Genomic DNA, 18644 nt, shown 5'->3' with positions numbered 1-18644 from the left:
AGGTCACGAATGGAGGAGCCACGGTCTGGATGGGACTTCTAGTTCTTTCTGGGTGACGGAGCAGGAGAGGCCCCAGGGTTCTAACGGTCTCACGACAGCGAGAGGGCACAGGGCCCCTGGTCAGCCCAGGCCCAGTCTGGAGGCCAGCTTGATGGACGAGCACCCTCACCTGGGTTACTAAGAAGGGTGGGGTCTGTTGGTCTTTCTCCCTCTGAACATGTTTCACTGTTTTTGTTTTCATTCTGTGCTGGTCCGGGGGCTGTCCCCAAGCTTCTTTGCTTAAGGCTAGCGCTCTACCACTTGAGCCACAGCTCCTCTTTCAACTTTTGGGAAGTTCACTGGAGATAGAGTCCCATGGACGTGCCTGTCCAGGCTGGCTTAGAACCACTATCCTCAGATCTCAGCCTCCTGAGTAGCTAGGATGACAGGCGTGAGCCACCGGCGCCCAGTGAGTCTCACTGTTAGAGAACAAACGCGTTGTGACATGTCTGACCATTTATGTGGCTGAGGTGGAACTTTGCCAGATTGTCCTGTTTGTAATTGTGACAGAGGATTTCCTCTGGGAAGCTAGTTAGGAATGAACACACACACACACGTGCACACACACGCACACGCGCGTGCGCGCGCGCGCGCACACACACACACACACACACACACACACACACACGCCCTCCTCCCTAGAGACCCTCAGCTGTGTCGTATCCACGAACAGACAAGAGGATGGCAGTTGTGACTCCCGCTCTAGGGATGGGAGGTGGAGGGTCACAGATGCAGGGCAGCCCTCAGTCCCTAAGGACCAATGAATGCTTTCCAGAGGGACAGGGCTCTTGATCTCATCATTAATTTACTTGTGATGGAGGAGGTGGGGACAGATGCTGTTTCAGTGATGGTCCTGAGGGAGAGTCTTAAACTGGTGCCTTCCCAGCTCTGCAATTGCTAATGACATCCACTAGGTGGCAGCATCGACTTTCCTAACTCTGGGAGTCTCTCCTGGGAAGACTTGGGAAAATCTGGTTGATTGAGTTGTTACTAATTGTCCTGGAGTGTGGACACATAATACATCATTTCCCCGAAAACTGCCATGGTCTCATCTCATGGGTGAGACTTAATGAAAGGCACAGAGCTGTAATCAAGAAGGCCAAGGAGAATAGAAACAGGGAAGAAGGGAGGAAGGGAGGAAAGGAAGGGAGGAAGGGAGGAAGGGAGGAAGGAAGGAAGGAAGGAAGGAAGGAAGGAAGGAAGGAAGGAAGGAAGGAAGGAAGGAAGGAAGGAAGGAAGGAAGGAAGGAAGGAAGGAAGAGGGAGGCAGGCAGGCTCATAAAATTGAAAACTCCAAGGATAGCTTCAGGCCTGGCTGGACCCAGGTGCTCCAACAATGCAACCAGAAATCTATTCCTGAGCTGCGCCTGGTTTTCTTTTTTTTTTTCTTTTTTTTTTGGGTCCGGTCGTGGGGCCTGAACTCTGGGCCTGGGCGCTGTCCTTCAGCTCTTCAGCTCAAGGCTAGCACTCTACCACTTGAGCCACAGCGCCACTTCCGGCTTTTTTCTTTTTGCTTATGTGGGGCTGAGGAATCGAACCCAGAGCCTCGAGCATGCAAGGCAAGCGCTCTACCACTGAGCCACCTTCCCAGCCCCGCACCTGGTTTTCTTTTGTCACCACTCTTCTGGTTGTGATCAAGGTGACACCAACAGCTTCAGGTTTGCATTTGACTAGTTTCTTCCTCCCTTGGAAAAAGATGGACTTTGTGTCCTACCATTGAATGTCCCAGATTTGTCCTGCCTGGGTCGCATACTCATCCTCAATCCAAACAGACCCATTCATTACAAGGACGAGTCTCTCTCCCTCCCAAGAACCAGGGCTGTAAAGTGGTCGTGTAGGGCTTCAAACCCAGATCTACCCCACTGCAGAGCCTGCAGGCTCCCAAGGGCTGTAAGGTTGGTGGAAGGGAAGGAGGAGACCGGAGGAGGGGTGGGTGGGCGGGATAGAGAGCTAGGATTACAGGCAGGAGCCATCAGCACCTGGCTTTGGGTTCTTCAATGTCCCCTATCCTCGGAATGGGTGTTTACTTCTGTCTACTTTGCACCATAGCAGCCCGTTCCCCTCTCCTAGCTCTGTGAACCTGGTCTGCTGTATTTCCTGGACTCACGTGCATCTCATGCTGGCTGGGGGCCAGGCCAGGGGTTGGGTGAAGAAGTAGATTCATTGCTAGAGCTGGGTGAGCCCCGCAGTTTACCCTGTACATGATAGGGAGCCTGCTGAAAAGCTCAGAAAAGCTGCATAGTGGACCCCAGAAGGTTCTCTTTCCTCTGCCCAGGGTGGGGGAGGGGAGAAGAGCAGGAGAGAAAAGAGAGGAAGCCAAGGCTCAGAGGCTGGGCAGCTTGTGTGCATTGGAGGTGGGGAGCTGGGAGGACTTGGGGGGGTGAAGCTTCCCTGCGCCCAGCACTCCCTCCGACAAACGTCAACAGCCCAACGTTTCTAAGTGCATACTGTTCTCAAGCCAACGAGAAGAGAAAAGTCCCCGAGGAGCGTCTTGACTGGGGCTTATTCCTCCCGTCAAATGCAGCCAGCTGGAATCCTTTTGAGGGGAAGAAATTGCCTTTAAGTGGGAATTATGCGGCGCAGTAGAGGCGGGAACAAATGCCACGAGGCTATTCCTGCTGCCCCCCAGGTTTCCAAGCAGGCTCTGGGAAGTAGGTGACCCCGAGTGACCCAGCAGGTGGAGGGAACAACCCCCCCCCACACCCCTAGGCACCTTGAGGGCCTACGCTGCTGCCCCCTAGTGGCCACATCCTTGCCTGCACTGGTCCAGGGTGGTAGACATGCAAATCCAATCCTCCCCTCCCCTCCCCTCTCCTCTTCTCTGACCTTCCATTCCCTTCCTTTCCCTTCCATTCCCTTCTTCTCCTTTTCTTCCATGCCTCCCTGGCCATCTATTGGGCAAGGGTACCTCTGGGCACAGCAGATCCCAGGTGGACCTGGGAGGGCTGGACAGGTGGGAGGGGAGGGCTGATGATCAGGTTGCAAGGAAACTTTCTGCACAAGGCCTGACCGTCCGGGGCACCTTGGCCTTGGCCGCAAAGCTGCAGGCGACGGAGGCTGTTTAGCTCACACTAGTCACAGCAAGCAACCGCAGAGCACACCTCTGGGTCCCCTGCTCTTTCCCATGTACTATTTTGCCTCTCAGTTCACTCCACAAACAGCTCCGCAGGTCCACGCTGGGCGCATGGCGTCGTTCACTTGTTCCTTTGTCCAATCACTGGAGCAGATCTTGATGGAGCTCCACTCTTGGTTCCCCCTGCGAGACACTGTACAGGGCTGAGGGACACACAGCACCTCCCTACCCTCGGTGGGCTTCTCAGAATATCGACAGTGTTCACCACACACCCGTGAAACTGTGAGCAGAAGGAGAGAAAACATACACAAATCAAGCAAGTGTTGGCGTTGGTGTCCAATGTCTCGCAGGCGGCTTTGTTAGGAAACTTCACCATCTTGACTTTCAGATTGGGTCTTGATCTCCAGCCTCTTTTCCTGGGGATGCATTCTCTGCTTCAGAGCTCACAGAACTTCCGGTCAGCCCCAAGCCTGACCCCAGAGGCCTTTCCAAAAGCTGCCAACACAAAGAGAACAGGTAGAAGCTAGGCGCAGCCAGCTGGTGCTTGTTCACTGACAGAGGATCCGAGGCTGGCCATGGCTTCCAGTCCCAGGGCTGGGGAAAGAGTTCCAGATGTTTCTCAGATCAAATAGTATTTCTCTGGGGGAAAAAAAAAACCTGTGTAGATTGTTGCACAGAGGGGGTACATAGGACCTAAAAGGAGAGTTCAGTGGGTTTGCATCTATTTGGAAAAAGTCTCCAAGCAAGTGTGTGTCTATGGGTGTGTGTGTGTGTGTCTATGGGTGTGTGCGTGTCTGTGTGCACATGCCCACTCATGTGCATGCACTAATGTTTACTTGAACTCAGGGTCTTTGTTTCTTTTGTTTTTGTTGTTGGTCATGGGGCTTGAACGGTGGGCCTGGGCAACTGTCCCTCAGCTCTTCAGCTCAAGGCTAGTGCTTTACCGCTTGAGCCACAGCATCACTTCCGGTTTTCTGGGGGTTTATTGGAGATAAGAGTCTCATGGACTTTCCTGCCTGGGCTGGTTTTGAACCATGATCCTCAGATCTCAGCCTCCTGAGTAGCTAGGATTACAGGCGTGAGCCACCAGTGCCTGGCTTGTTTTTTTTTTTTTTTTTTGTTCGTTTGTTTTTTGTTTTGGCTCCAGGCTAGCGCTCTACCCTTTGAGCCACAGCTCCACTTCCAGATTTTGGGGTAGTTCATGAAGATAAGAGTCTCATAGACTTTCCTGCCTGGACTGGCTTCAAATGGTAGTCCTTCAGATCTCAGCCTCCTGAGTAGCTAGGATTACAGGTGTGAACCACCTATGCCTGGCAATGGGTTTGCAGCTTTTCTGAAGAAAAAAAAAAAACTAGCATCACCTTTTTGTATCTACAGAGCTGGAGTTTGAACACAGAGCCTTGCCCTAGTTAGGTGGGTGCTGTATCACTTGACTTACTCTAGACAGGGACTTCTTTATGCTCTCCCTTCCTGGACCAACATTCCCATGTTCATACTTCCCCCATAGCCGGGATTACACGTACATGCCACTGAGCCAAGCCATGGAGTGAGATGAAGTCTTTCCACTGTTTTCTTGGGTTGACCTTGAGCTCCCATGCCTGGACATCTGTCCTTCGAAAATGTAGGATTCCAGACTTAGTCTAAGTCTATGGTTAGCTCTCCGGCCCCGCCCCCCCCCACACCTGGGCTTTGAGAGTTTCCCACGCTCTCCAGGGCCAGTGTACCCCAACATTTTAGAGATCATTTGTACTTTATGGAATTTGTCTGAGCCCAGTCACAGTCATGCAGGTGTCATTAAGCGAAGCTGGCCACAGGGTCTCTGTTTTACAAATGGAAAGTGATAGTTCTGGAGAAATTATCTATCTTGTTTTTTAATTTGTTTTGGCCAGTCCAGGGACTTGAACTCAGGGCCTGGGTGATGTCCCTGAGCTTCTTTTGTTTCAGGCTACCACTTTACCGCTTCGTCCACAACTCCTCCTCCAGCTTTTCCAGCAATTTATCAGCCTGCCTAGGCTGGCTTTGAACTTCAAACCTCAGATCTCAGCCTCCTGAGTAGCTGGGATTACAGACATGAGCCACAGGCACCCAGGATCTTGGGTTGTTTTTGCTTCTTGTTTCTGGTGCTTGTGTTGTGGTTTGAACTCAGGGCCTTGACACTGTTGGGGGGGGGGTGTCTGGTCGTGGGGCCTGAACTCTGGGCCTGGGTGCTGTCCCTCAGCTCTTCAGCTCAAGGCTAGTGCTCTACCCCTTGAGCCACAGCATCACTTCCAGCTTTTTTTTTCTGCTTATGTGGTGCTGAGGAATCGCACCCAGGGCCTCAGGCATGCAAGGCAAGTGCTCTACCACTGAGCCACCTTCCCAGCCCCTGTCCCTTAGCTTTTACACTCATGGCTACTGCACTACTAGTGAGCTGCAGTCCCATTATGGCTTTTTACTGGTTAATTGAAGATAAGAGCCTACCAGCTTTCCTGCTGGGACTGGCTTTGAACCTTGATCCTCAGATGTCAGCCTCCGGAGTAGTAGGATGACAGGTGTGAGCCACCAGCACCTGGCTGATTAGTCATGATCTTCTTATTCATATGCATCAGTTGTACAAGGGGGGAGTCATTGTAGCATTTCCACACGTGTGTAAATATATCCCGATCTGCCTTGCCCCCTCCAGCATTGCCCCTTCTCCCACCCTATCTATCTCCTTTTGGAAATTATTTCTTTTTAAGGAGCTTTTCCTTTCCAGATCAGTTTCAGATCCCCAGCAAAATTACACAGAAAAGGCAGAGCGTTTCCACGTGCCTTCTGCCCCTCCCCACAGCCTGCCCCATCACCAGCACCCCTCTGCAGTGCCTGACGTGCCTTCATCGGCACCGTGCGCACACAGACACTTGAGCTCCCAGGCCTGTGTTCTTCCCATTGGGCAGGCAGGAGGCCTGGGCCATTCCCCGGGGTGCAGCGCCAGAATCACTGTGGGAGGGTAGGGAGGGGAGAAATCAGCCATATCTCGGGTGCTGCTCCAGTCCTGCCCAGGACAGGTGGAAATTGCCTTCTCTGCCTTGTGGGGCTGCAATTGGAAGCATGGACGCTAGGTGGAGCTAGCTGACCGTTATCCTGCCTTGGGGGGGGGGGCGGGGAGGAGGGAAGCTGGCCCTGAAAATGCTTCTTGCTCTCCACCTGGATTGCCAAGTGCAAGGATCGCTCAGTGCAAGTGCACGGTGTTTCTCTGTAACCCCAGCTTTCCGACAGACTTCCTGGGTTTGAGGACTTGGGCAGGAATGAGACTCGCTGCCTGTGAGAGGCGCCTTTGAGGAGGGTCAGGGACTTGGCCTTGCAACAGAGCAGAGAAGTTTAACTTCAACCCTAATGCTGGTGCCCGCAGCCCTGAGGCCCCGGCAAGTTCCCTTCCTCCAAGATGCCTTCCCCTCCCTCTGGGGGTCTGTGTCTCCAGCAGGCGCTGGAGGGACAAGGCTCCATCCTCTCTCGTCCTGTGGCGGCACGCCCCTCCATGCGTGACTTCGTCCTGTGGCACCCCCCTCCCCATGTCCTGCCAGGCCTGGTGTTCTGAGCTGCTTCTCTTTGTAGCCTTCTGCTGTAAACTTCCAACTCTACAGTCCCTGGAAAGTAGGGGGGGCTCCTCTGAAGAGGAGATCCACAATCTGGGGAGCAGGTGCCCCAGGCTGTCTCTGCCTTCTTTCCTGAAACACTTTGGGGACACACAACAGCAGCAGGGCTGTGCCTGGGATTCGTCTCGCAGGAAGCTGGATGGTGAACCCCAGGCGCTACTCCTGGTGCTGCTCGCCGGCCCTCCATACATCTGGTGCACCCCAGCCTCCACTGCCCCCACCTCAGATGGAAGACCGGGCCACGTGAGGCACACCTTCCTCCACATGTCATCGTGGAACAGCACGGCCCGCCTCCCGGCTCCTCTACTCCATTCGCTGCTCGCACGCACGCCAGGGCACAACTGTTGTCGGCTGCGACAAGGCAGGTGGGATGGGCAGCCAGGCCAGCTCCCGGCCCATCCAGCACTGGCCTCTCCTCCCTCAGGACCACCAGGGAAGCAAATGTTCCACCCCCCCAATCCCTGAAGCCCAGGTAGCTTAGAGCAACAAAACCCACAGCCATAGAATGACTAGAACAGCATCAAGGTCAATGGGTCTGACCTTACCGACTCTGATAGAGCCATAAAGACAAAGGACAGAGATGACTTACAACAATATTCAAAACTTTCTCTAAGCTGGGTGCTGGTGGTGCCACTTGGGGGGCTGACAGAAGGATGGTATTTTAAGGCTAGTTTGGGCAGAAAAGTTCCTAAGTACCCTTCTCAACCAAGAGCTGGGCCTGGTGGCATGTGCCGATTATCCTTGCTACTGTGGAATGCCTGACAGGTGGATTTCACCCAGGCACGCATGCAGATGGCAGGCAATAACTTATCTAAAAAAAATCCAGTGAAAAGCAGGGATGGAGACATGGTTCAATGGTAAAAGCACTTGTCTGGGAAGCATAAGACCCTGAGTTCAAACCCTAGTACCACCAAAAAAGTAAAAATAAAAACCTAATGAACAGGCCAGGAGCCAGTGGCTCACACCTGTAATCCTAGCTCCTCAGGAAGCTGAGATCTGAGGATCACAGTTCAAAGCTAGCCTGGTCAGGAAAGTCCATGAGACTCTTATCTCCAATAAACCCCCAGAAAACCAGAAGTGGTGCTGTGGCTCAAGTGGTAGAACACTAGCCTTGAGCTGAAGAGCTGAGGGGTAGCGCCCAGGCCCAGGGTTCAAGCCCCATGACCAAAGTGGGGGGGGTCATCTAATGAACAACTAGGAAAACACAAAGGATTGTTATCCTTAATTCAGAGTAAGAAAACATGGACCCCAGAGGAAAGGAAGGCAAAGTGACTCTAGAAGAAGAGAGTTTGTTAATAATAATGTTGAATTATATGATTTAAAAAATATACTTTTTAGAAATGGTATAGACTTTCCATAAAACTAACCTAGATGGCAGTCCTTTCTAAAAGGAGAGCATATATTACAAATAAAAGTACATATCCTTAAGCCACCAGGAAGGCGATTAGAGAGTGTGTACAGAGTAATTTGCACACTCATTGTATCTGGCTAGCAACTTCAGTTCTAAGAGTTCATTCTAATTGGATTACTCAATCAAACACATAGGCAAAAACTGATGCGAAAGGATGTTCATTGTAGTGTTATTTAAAATAGCAGAAAAAAAGGAAAACCACCATCTAAATATTGGACAATTGATGGGTTAAATAGAATGTCCTCTAACCATATGGAAAAGTGCCAGAAAGCCAGTAGGAATCATGTTGCTAAAGAATATATTTTTGGCCACTGAAAAAAAAAATCTCACAATGTAAATATCATTTTTTTCCCTGCGGTGCTGAGGCTTGGGCCTTTGGGCCTGGGCACTGTCTCTGAGCTCCTCAAGGCTAGCACGCTCTACCACTTGAACCACAGCAGCACTTCCAGTTTTCTTCTGAGATTTAATTGGAGATCAGTCTCACAGACTTTCCTGCCTGGGTGGGCCTCGGAACAGCAATCCTCAGATCTCAGCCTTGGAGTAGCTAGGATTACAGGCCTGAGCCGCCCGGGAAGTGCCACCAAATACTGAAACAAGTAATTTCACTTTAGCCTCAATGTTCAAGAATCGAATCTATTTATGCATGCAAAACATTGAAAAAAAAAAAAAAGACTAGGCAAATGGAGACTATATCAAAATGTTCACATGGGCTCAAACCTCTGGTGTGGGATTAAGGGTGATTTTTATCTTCTTACTCCTGTCCATCGCTTCTCTCTGTCTCCAATGAGCACGAATTACTTTAATAATAAGGGGGGGGGGATGCTATTTAGGGAAGAAGGGGGAAAAAAAGTGAATGCTGAAAGGGAAAGGCTTCAGCCACCCAAATGGTCTGAGGACTGGTTGCCGTGGAAACGTAACTTTGAATCGCCCAACTTTTTGTGAATTACCCAGCCAAGCTGCGGGGCGGGGCGGGGCGGGGCGGGTGCCCTGCACGCATCGGCTCTGGCGGGCGCGGGCCGGGAGCGGCCTGCAGCCCAGCGCCACACGGGGGCGCTCGTGGCTCCACCCTGGCGCCCTCTCCCCTGGTCCAGGTGAGGAGGACGGAAGGGGGAGGGAAGGGGGGCCCTGGGTGTCCCCCGTGGGCCCTGGGCCGACGCAGAGCCAGAAGGGCGCCCCTGCGTCTCTGACCCGGGAACTCGTCAGTCTCCAAGGGGACCTGGATGGTTCCCGGGAGAGAGGGTGTGAGTCGTGGTGCTCCACGGGTGTGAATGGCGTCCACTAGCAAAGGCAGGGACTCACTGGAACCCGGGGTGGGGTGGGGGCGGCTTCACTGCGGTGCGCCCTGCCTGCGCCCCCGGTGCGCCCCGGTGCGCCCCGCCTGCGCCCCGCCTGCCCCGTCTGCTCTTTCTCCTCTGCGCCCACCTTGAAAGAGCATCCAAGAATGAGGCAGCTGGGAAGGCCAGGGCTGGGTTCGGGGCCACCCTCGTGGAGTTGGGCCTTCCCGGGCCAGTTCTCCAAGGTCTACTCCAGGGTCTCGCAAACGCTGCCCGGAGCGGCGGGGCCGGGAAGCCGGGGTGGATGGATGGATGGAGGAAGCAGCCACAAGTTGGAATTTTCAAAAGCAATGTGTCCTTTGAGCGCGAGCCCGGGCTGGGGGCTTTGCAGGCTGTCGCTTTTGTCCCCGGGGACCAGATGGAACTTGTTTTTCTGTGCACTTGGGGGTTTAACCCTTCACACACCCCCTCCCCGGCAGCCCAGCCGTCCTCGGGAGCTGCCACCTCCCTCTGGGCTGCAGGGGCTGGAGGTGAGGGAGGAGCTGGTCACTGGCCCCGGCCCCCAATGACTGTGTCTGATTTCCCATACGCTGGCACCTGCCCCACTCTGCTTCCGAGCACTAGGAGCCCCTACATCTGTCACGGGTTCGAGTCCCCCTCCCCCATTTCACAGATGGAGAAACTGAGGCACCTGCGGGTTAAGCAACTTCCTGAGAGGTCACGCAGCTGGGCGTGTGGAGACCGGCATCCGGGTTTCAATGTGAGCTGTCCAGTTCCCAAACTCTGGGTGGTTAATCACAGCAGTGGGGGTCCTGGGGTGACTCTTCCCTCTCCCAAACTGTAAGGGGATCAGGACGCATCAGAGTGAGGTGGGATCCTAGGACTAGGAGTGCCTTTCTCCAGGCCCAGGCTGTAAAGCCCTCTGTGGGGAGAGTATGGGCAATGTTAGAAGAACAGTCCGGAGTTCAATGTCCACCTGCACCCTGCAGGTGGGGCGTGAAAACCCAAGATGGCCCGTCAGGAGCGGATGGATGAGGCCGGGGCTGGAGAAGCTTCCTGTTCCACACAGTTTCTTCCATCCTAGCTCTGGGTGCTGCCTGGTGACCAAATGCTCTTATTTATGCAGTGAGAGTCCAGGAAGCTCTTTGATCCTCTGTGAAATGTTGGAATCATACTCCTGTTTCTGACTCTATGGATGTCTGCAGCGGCAGAAGCTAGACAGAGACCAGGGCTCCCTGGGACCCAGGGTTGGTGACATGGTCCGGGTGTCCGGGCCGCCCAGGCTGTGAAGGAGAGGTCGAGAGCCAAGCTAGTCACACACTGACAAGTCCCGTGTGACTTGAATGTGTTTGTTTGTGGAGGTGACATGAGGCTTAGAGCTGGTGAGAGGTTTGATTTTTAATTATTATTATTGTTTTTGGTTGGTCGTAGGGCCTGAACTCTGGGCCTGGGCGCTGTCCCTCAGCAATTCAGCTCAAGGGGAGCACTCTACCACTTGAGCCACAGTGCCACTTCTGGCTTTTTCTGCATATATGGTGCTAAGGAATTGAACCCAGGGCCTCATGCACACAAGGCAAGCGCTCTACCACTGAGCCACCTTCCCAGCCCTGGTTTTTAAATTATTATCTAAAATGGCAATACGATAGGACCGTCCTAGGGAATGAGTTGTTTTGTCTAAGGTCATTGTCTAGATTCTCAAGCCTCTTATTCTAATTATTTTTAGACAGCCTTTCTAAAGTGATCAAATATGATCTTGTCTAAACAGTTGAAAGAACATGATTTAGCACTGGTTACTCGAGTTTGTGCCATCCATGTGAATGTCTCTCATTGCACAGTGCCCTTACTTACGTGGGAGTCCTTTCCTGTACTGATGGAAGCAGCTGGCCCGGGCCCGGGCGGGGTTCTGTGGCTGTGCTCCGGTCTGCCCCTTCAGGGCACACACACAACTCCAAAAGGAGCCAGGCACCAGGGCTCACATCTGTCATCCTAGCTACTCGGGAGGCTAAGATCTTAAGGATCATGGTTAAAAACCAGTCAAACCGGAAAGTCCTTGAGATTCTTATTTCCAATGAACCACCAAAAATCTAGAAGTGGAGCTGTGGGAAAAGTGGCAGAGCGCTGGCCTTGAGTGAAAAAGCCAAGTGAGACTGTCAAAGCCCTGAGTTCAAGCCCCACTACCAGCACAAAATAAAAGTAAAGCCGGGCATCGGTGGCTCACGCCTGTAATCCCAGCTACTCAGGAGGCTGAGATCTGAGGATCGCAGTTCAAAGCCAGGCCCAGCAGGAAACCCCATGAGACTCTTATCTCTAATAAACCACCAGAAAACTGGAAGTGACACTATGGCTCAAGTGGTAGAGCGCTAGCCTTGAGCTGAAGAGCTGAGGGACAGCGCCCAGGCCCAGAGTTCAAGGCCTATGACTGACCAAAAAAAAAAAGTAAAATAAAAAATTAAAGGGGCAAAAAACTGAGAGAGAGAGAGAGAGAGAGAGAGAGAGAGAGAGAGAGAGAGACAACTTCCCAAACAAATTCTGATGGGCCCCAACAGGGTCCTGAGCCATATTCATTGTAAATAATAAACCAATGGCTGTTTTGCAATGCACCATCTGGTTTCACGTCATTTTCCTCATTTGCTCTCCTTTGCTGCCTCCACATCTTCAGCAGACATATGTTGCACTCCTCGATTCTGGGGTGCTGAAGACAGGCATAGGGCCCAGACCCTACAATAGGAAGAGTGGCTCTGGAGCAGGGAACGGGAAAGGGCACAGGGCTGCCCAAGGTCTAGCCACACACTCCGCATGGAGCTTCCCCGAGAGCATGGATTGCCAGTGATCTTCCTGAGTGAGGCCGGGATTTCCTTAGATTGCCCACGGCAGTTATCCATGGAGATCAAGGAAATTTGGAAGGCTATTTGCTTCTGCCCCCAAACCACCCAGGACTGCTAAAAATGATTGTAAAATGTATTTTCCTCCTGTCAGCTGTCACTTCTTGCTGCTGTCAAAGATGATCCGTGTCCTTATGGTCCTACTTTGTGACAGGATGGGGAGCCTAATAAGGAGAATGTCAGAATTGTGTCTAAACTAAGAGTAAATAGGCTCAAAATGAGATGCAAGGCAAGGGCTGAGGTTTGCTCCTCCAGCCCAGTAACATGCAGAAGATATATTCCATGTGACTCTGGGAGGGGGAGGGGGAACCAGGAAGGCTGCTGGGGTCCTCAGAGCATGGCAGATCTGAGATAAATTCCAGCTGTGTACTTAGCTAGCAACTCTACCTTCCTTAAGTGAGTGACTTTATGGCTGGCAGATATAATTCAAGAGGGAGAGCTCTCCGCCAGCATGCACGAGGCCCTGGGTTCAATCCCTAATCTAGAAAGAAAAATCTTAGCTACTCAGGAGGCTGAGATCTAAGGATTGCTGTTCGAAGCCAGCTTGGATAGGAAAGTCCATGAGACTCGTAACTCCAATGAACCACCAAGATGCAGAAGTGGAGCTGTGGCTTGCGCCGGTTAGAACACCAGCCTTGAGTGAAAATGCTAAGGGATAGCACTCAGGCTTTTGAGTTGAAGCCCCAGGACTGGCGCGCGAGCACACGCGCTCGCGCGCGCACGCACACACGCACGCACGCACGCACGCACGCACACACACACACACACACACACACACGAGAAAAAACAATCCTGTTTGTAGAGTGCGAAGAGGATAGATGGAGAAAATACATCCAGGAGAACTAGTTGGAGGGCCCAAAGCTTTTCCCGCAGCAAACGTTCAGCTGCACACATCCCGCTCCACCTCTGAGCCTTTCTGATGCTCAGCTGTGCTGCAGAGTATACAGCCTCTGGACCAGTCTTGTTGCAATGTCTGACACGTGGACAGTCTGTTTGATACGCTTACTGCATGCTGGCAATGAGGTGGTACTGAAGAGGTGGTACTATGAGGTGGGTACTGAAGAGCCCAGTGGCTCACACCTGTAATCAGAATTTTAAAAAAAAAAAAAAGGACTTAGAGGTCAGAGTCTAATTGCCAAAAGATCATCTCTGAGTCAACCACAGGAAAAGGCAGCTGGACCTGGCCTTACAAGCCTCCCTGAATGCTCCTGGAGGAGATCCGTTTCTGCTCGGCATGCATGCATGCGAAGCCCTCCTCCAACATTTCCCAAGCTCTCTCGGTATTTAAGTCACTTAAAAAAAAAAAAAAAAGTTCCATTGAAGAATTTCTGTTCCCTAGCTTCATGTAGGATACACTCAGTGAAGTCAGACAGATTAACCAACTGGGCAGACAGAATCACCCCCTGATAATTTTGGGGTCTAGAACCCATCTTGGTTAGTATATCCCAATCAAGAAGTACCTTCTAGGTGTTGGGGGCATGACTGTGGGTAGAGCACTAGCCAATGAGCAAAGGTATCAGGTACCAAGTTCAAGTCTTGGTCTTGGATCTAAAATATTATCATTTGTCTACTGTGACCTGGCCCTCGGCTATATATGTTTCGGATTTCTGCCAAATAAATATAACCAGACCCGCAGCAGGTGCGTTGGGGTGGATGTCTATGGTTTCGTACTTGCGTCTCCAGGGCCTGGGGATGCCGGCCTCTAAGTATGTCAGGAGAATTGTCAGGATCACTGTTCGGATGGATTTGTGCTCTGTGTCCTTTTCTAATGGGTTGACTTTTGTCCTCATTATTGTTTCTATTTTCCTGGTTTGTTTTTCTTTCTGCATGCATTCAGATGTCAGACATTGTATATCTACTGTGTTAGGTATGAAATATGATTATATTCTTGTAAATACTGAGCTTGGTTCAGCATAGAGAACTCTGATTCTTTTGGAGTTCGCCTTCAAGCGTTGGGGTGACCCAAACAGCCTTCTTCTGAAGCTTTTGCTGGACCTGGTGAGGTATACACCGTCCTCAGCCCAGGGTGGAGGCTCAAGATGTCTCCTTCTGCACATTTAGGGACTTTTCTTCTTAGATTCAAATAGTGTCCTTGCACACATTATGCTGACTGGTAGTTGGCTGGCGAGTGAGGGGGCCTTCTGCCACCTCCAGAGCCTTCTGTCTGCCCTGTGCATTCTGGACACCTTTGGATTTCCAACTCTAGGCCTCCAGTAGGGCAGGTGGTAGCCTGGGGCAATTGTAGGATGCCCCGCCCCCACCATTCCTTTCTCCTCTCTCATTGGTCGCTGTCTCTAACATCTGGAAACCACTGTTTCCTGTATCCTGTTCCACTGTTTTGTAGTCGCAGGCATTAGAGTAAATCTAATCTATGACTTCTCTTGGATGGAACCAGAAAACACTCAATTCTGAGATGTCAGATAACCAGTCTCAAGTAAGGAGGACCCATTGCCTGCAGCCTCTTGTAGTTCCAAACATGGCATCAATCAGTATTAAGTTGCAGAAAACCTGAAGCACATTCTAGGTATTGATTGATTGATTTTTGTCAGTTATGGAGCTTAAACTCAGGGCCTGGGCACTGTCCCTGAGCTCTTTAGCTCAAGGCTAGTGCTCCAGCACTTGGAGCCACAGCTCCACTTATGGTTTTTGAGTGGTTAATTGGGGACTTTTCTGCCTGGACTGGCTTCGAAACAGGATCCTCAGATATCAGCCTCCTGAGTAGCTAGAATTGCAGGTGTGAGCCACTGGTGCCCAGCAACATCCTAGGTATTTTATTTTATTGTGAAAATACTGTACAGAGGGGTAACAATTACATGGGCAAGATACTGAGTACATTTCTTATCGAGCATTGTAGCCTTCTCCTTTGTTTCCCCTTCCCATCCATTCCCATCCTCCCCCCCCCCCAGTCCCCTACCCAGTCCTCTCCCCACCCCATCCTAGGTATTTTAAACAGAAAAGTACTACATAGAGGAAACTGGATGCTTATGACATTGGGAGCTGGGCTTGGTAATAGGCTTAGCTTAGGCTGCTAGCCATGACTGCACCAGGAATAAACCCTCCCCACAGGCCAACCCAAGGAGCTCACTTCGGTGCGCCCCAGGAAGGAGGCCCGGAACAGTGCGGCTGCCCGCACAAGCCTGCCAGTCTCTATAGCCATCCTGCCTCAAGAGCCTTTGAACTAGCTGAGGGCCGGTGGCTCAGCGCCTATAATCCTAGCTATCCAGGAGGCTGAGAAAGGAAGATGACAGTTCAAAGCTGACCCAGGCAGGAAGGTCTGTGAAACTCTTATCTCCAATCAATGACCCAACAGCCAGTAGTAGAGCTGTGTCTGTAGTGGTAGAATGCTAGCCTTGAGTGAAAAAGCTGAGGCTCAGCACCCAGGCCCTGAGTTCAAGCCCCAGTACTGGCATAAACCAACAAACAAAGGCTAACTTTAATAGTCAAGGACTAGACATGAGCACACAGAACCAGGATGTCTCACCTGCCAAATCTCTCTCCTCATACCCATGAACTTGACACCAGTGCTGGAATCCCAGAACCCCAACAGACTTGTAATGACTGGGAGTAGGAGAGGGTCTCACTCAGTGGTGGTGACATTGCCTTTGCCTCTGGACCCGGGGTTCCCTCCATTCTTTGTCAGGCCTTGGAGGGTGGTGAGGTCCGGCCCAGGTTCTCGCGCTGCTCCCAAGGAACATCTGGTGGCGCCCACCGCCTTGCTCGGAGACCTCGATATTGCTTGGCTCAACCAAAAATAAATTGGAAAAGAAAATTGAACATTGCATCAATTTGGAGCAAGTTTATAAATTCTGCAGCTAAGCAATACCAATAGAAAATGATAGATGGCCGAAGCGCGGGCCGGCCCAACCATGATGTATAGTCACATTAGCTGAAATACCGTATTACATGATTCTGCTTTATTACCAGTGCTGGTGGCAGACAGAAAAACAGATTACACTTGAGTTCAAATCGATAGGAACTTTATTTACTGGCCTTTTAAAAACATATTTCTGCACTTTATAAAAACATACGGTAGATGCTATTGATAGAGCTTGTCTACTTGTTAAAAAGCAATTTGCCCAGAACGAGCCTTTTAAGCTGTAATTTACAGCATTACTTTTTACCTCCTTTTTCTCTCTCTCTTTCTCTCTCCCAGGGTTCTGTTCATCTGGCTGGGCTTTGACGACTTCCTTAGACTTCCCTTGCCTTTCTTTTTTCTCTCCCACTTGCCAACTCCCTAAACTCTAAGCTGCCCGGGACTTTGAGGCAAGAAATGGAGAATGGAATAGCATCTTCCGTCTCTTGGTGGAGGCTGGGCCTCTCCTCACAGCCTCTGTTGCTCTGGCTTTGTGGACGGCCCAGCCTCTGTCAGCGCCCTCTTTTCCTCTCCTTCCCTGTTCCAATACCACTTTAATCCCTGAACCCTGGCTCCAGTCATCCTGTGTAGCTGGGTAAATTCAGGCTCCAGCAGGTCAAGTTTAATGCTGATTCAAATCAACTCAAGGCACTCTTGAGGCCTGAAGATGTGCCTGGCTGCAAATCCTCAGAAGGACGAGAATGCAGAAGCAGCCTGGTGTGTGGTGGGCTGGGCCATCTAAGGGCTGAGGATTCTATGGGGAAAGCAAAACAGATAGCACGGGAAGCACTTGTTAAAGACCACACCCATGGGCGGGGCGTTTGAAAGATCACAGGTGCCGATGTGGGCCGGCTCACTCCTATGTTCATATTTGGAGGCGTGGCCTCTGGGCAGTCATCAGGATTAGGTGAGGTCATGAGGGTAGAGCCACCAACCATGGCATTAATTGCTTTGTAAGAAGAGCAAGAGAAGCCAGGTGCACCTGTGGCTCACGCCTGTAATCCTAGCTACCAGAAGGCTAAGATCTGAGGGTCACAGTTCGAAGCCTACCCAGGCAGGAGACTCTTATTTCCAATTAACCACTCAAAAACTAGAAGTGGCGTTCTAGATCAAGTGTTAGAGTTGCTAGCCTTGAGCACAAAGAGGCTCAGGGATGGTGCCCAGGCCCTGAGTTCAAGCCCCACAAATGACCCCCCCAAAAAAAAAGAGGAAGAGAGGTCTGAGCTGGCAAGCTTGCTGTCTCCCCAAGTTCTAGGGTAGCTAGACGGAAGCATTTTTGTTCTTATATTTTCCAACCTCCAGATTAGCCAAAACAAAAGCCCATTTTACTCATTTATTTACTTGCTTGCTTATTTATTTGTGCGGGTCCTGGGGCTTGAACTCAGGGCCTGGCACTCTCCACAGCTTTTTTATTTTTTTTTCCTCCAGACTAGCACTCTATCACTTGAGCAGCTTTTTTGGTGATTATTTGGAAATAAAAGTCTCAAGGACTTTCCTGCCCAGGCTATCTTTGAACCACAAATCTCAGCTTTCTGAGTAGCTAAAATAACAGGTTTAGGATTAGGTGTAATCCTTGGCTCAAACTTCTATCCTAGATAAAGCACTCAGTCTCCGGTATTTCATTATTGTAACAGACAATGGGATGCGTTAGGTATTCAGCCCAAGGGAGAGATGAGTACTCCCATCAGAGTGGATGAGTGGAAGAGCTCGGAGCCTGATGCCTGCTTCCGTGGGGCAGAGTGGGCCTGGCTGTGTGCAGGTGTGTGTGTGTGGGGGGTGGTAATGCCGAGCCAATGCTGTCCACTGAGCTTCTTCCTCCTGCAGCCTCAGTCAGGACATACAAAGGCTTCACCTGATAGCAGGTGTATTCTGCCCTCCCCCGGGGAGAGGGGAAGGCCCGTCCTGACATGTGATAGGCTGAGCAGAGTGGGCGATTCTGTCACGGTGGTGGTGACAGCGGCCTTCCAGCCCTGCCAGGTGGCTTTAGCAGCTTCCTCGTCTCACTAATTAGGAGAGTATCTCGCTCACTTGGGCTAGAGATCTCATAGCACAGCTCTCCAACCTTTATAATGGCTTCTAACTCTGCACTACAGCAGGCTACCTTTCGGGTTCGTGTTGAAGGGGCCCCAAGCTGAGATCTGTGTGGATCCTCCCCCGCCCCCCAAAATTATGGGAGCCAAGGAAAGCGTCGGTGGGAACAGGGGGACATTTTTAACGTTGACCCAGCCCTTGAGTCAAGATGTGTGTCCTTCAAGGACAAGTGTCCAGGGATGGGTACGTTTTTTGCACTGCACATAAATGCGCGTGAACGGCGGTGCTGAAGGTGGAAATCCCCTCTATTCCTATCCTCCACATATGCTCATCAACGTTTAAGCTGCCCAAGATGAAATAATTGCTTAACGATCATATAAGGCAAAATGATTCAACAAGCAACAATGCCACTCCTCAATATAAGGAACAGATGCATTCAGTGTACCATATGATAATGTGCCAATGCAA

The 18644-nt window shown here is 51.3% G+C and overlaps 1 protein-coding gene across 1 annotated transcript in view; it reads left to right on the top strand.

Moving 5' to 3' along the window:
• Positions 1 to 18644, top strand: part of Pebp4 (phosphatidylethanolamine binding protein 4) — a 169123-nt gene that overhangs the window by 8279 nt on the left and 142200 nt on the right. The gene's annotated exons all lie outside the window — the stretch shown is intronic.

Source organism: Dipodomys merriami, unplaced genomic scaffold (assembly GCF_024711535.1).
Source record: "Dipodomys merriami isolate MVZ:Mamm:240054 unplaced genomic scaffold, mDipMer1.0.p SCAF_12, whole genome shotgun sequence".
Classification (NCBI taxonomy): Eukaryota; Metazoa; Chordata; class Mammalia; order Rodentia; family Heteromyidae; genus Dipodomys; species Dipodomys merriami.
This window is presented reverse-complemented; position numbering and strand designations above follow the sequence as displayed.